Below are 1,713 nucleotides of genomic sequence, written 5' to 3'. Positions count from 1 at the left end.
GATTGAAATATTATATTATATTGCATCTAGAATAATTTGAGTACAGATATAGTCTGTATCGTCACACGGGTTCGAGAATGATATATATTTATATCTGTAGGCTTGTTGAGCTAGATTATGGGCACACAAATTTCAGGTTCGACGAACATGGCAAACTAGGGGTTTGTTGAACAATTTGAGTAATGTCCAACGGCATATGGGGTGGAATAGCTCGCCAAACAAACAAACGCATATGGGGTGGAATAGCTTTCATCTTTGAGAGCTTCAGAATAATACTTGGAAGCAGGAGGAGCATTTGAATGGAGGTTAGATTTCAACCACAAAAAGGTTGTAAATTGCCTTGGTTGGAAATTGTTGGTGGCGAAGAGGCCATTCAAGTAAGCAGCGTCGAAGCAACAGTGATGCGCCATTGGGAATGCAGAGGATGCTATCAGAAATATCCACATTCCAAGCATAAGAGTTGGAATGAAAAAGAGTCTTTATCTCCATGAGCATTGGACGACAGAATTTTCAAATTGATGCCGAGCTGATTCAAGTTCTTAAAATACAAAAAAAACTTCAAAGCAACTTGTGTAAACCCTCAACATTTGTGTATAGCGATAAATTCTCTCATTTTTCCTTTTTTTCCACAGGGAAAATTTTCCCCCTACCCTGAGAACTTGCGCCTAGCGATAATTCTCAAAAGCGACAATATATACAGCATGTTCAGCCTACTCCAAAGCACTTCCTGTGGGTATTAGGTGTCACCAATACTCTGAGCCTCCGAATAACACAGTTGCAAACTCATAAGTTTATAGTACACAAGTCTAAGGCACAAAGAAACAATATGCAAATACTTCAGTAACCAGAGTTTTAAATAAACACGATTAGTTGCAGAAGAACAATATGCAAATTGTATACAGCCTTCAGCTCATGTGCTGATATAAAACAAATTGCACTCTAAAGGAAACAACAAAACAAGAAAAAGTCCAAACTAACCAGAGTGTAATACTATACATAATCCTATCAGCGTTGCTTTCATGACTTGCATATCCACTGGAAAATACCATATTCTGCAGATTTCTCGCTGGAAGTGTACGGTTCATAGAGAAGAAGTCGAAGCTCGCGTGTCCAAACTTCCAAATGAGGGACTACATCGATCGACACCAATATGAGGCAATCTTCATTGGGCATACGAATGATGAGATCGAATTAATGAATAAAGATCATCATTTAAATACAAGGCCCTATGCAAATGGGTTGCCACCAAATGAAGCTACTGGGCCTTGTGGAGGAATATTCCTGTTATGTCACAATATAAACTTAGACTGCATCAACCAGCAGTAGTATTATAAGAAATATCGTGTAGGCTAAATTACAGAAAATCCCCCCCAAGTGTTGCATGGTGCGCAGGAAAATGCCTACGGTCAGTTTGGATAGCTTTTCCTACGAGGGAAAGGGACGAGTTGGAAAGACAATGCTAATCATCCAAATATTATGTTTGTTTACATTCTTTAGCAAGTGACGGGAAGAGTAGGGAAGGTTTACAAGAAGAAAATTTCCTCACTTGCTCTACCCCTACAAAAGTGTACGGAGTGGGAGCGGAGGGATTGAGTTTAAGTGATCTTTTTTTTAAATTCTAAGATTACCGCTAGACTTGAGTCGTATTTGTCATGTAGTTTCCCACCCTTCCTATTCCCTACTCTAAACAAACATAAATCATAGAAATCATAG

The sequence above is a fragment of the Asparagus officinalis genome, unplaced genomic scaffold, assembly GCF_001876935.1.
Source record: "Asparagus officinalis unplaced genomic scaffold, Aspof.V1 AsparagusV1_Un270, whole genome shotgun sequence".
In the NCBI taxonomy this organism is placed as follows: domain Eukaryota; kingdom Viridiplantae; phylum Streptophyta; class Magnoliopsida; order Asparagales; family Asparagaceae; genus Asparagus; species Asparagus officinalis.
The sequence above is the reverse complement of the archived record's forward strand: the minus strand, read 5'-3'. Positions refer to the sequence as shown.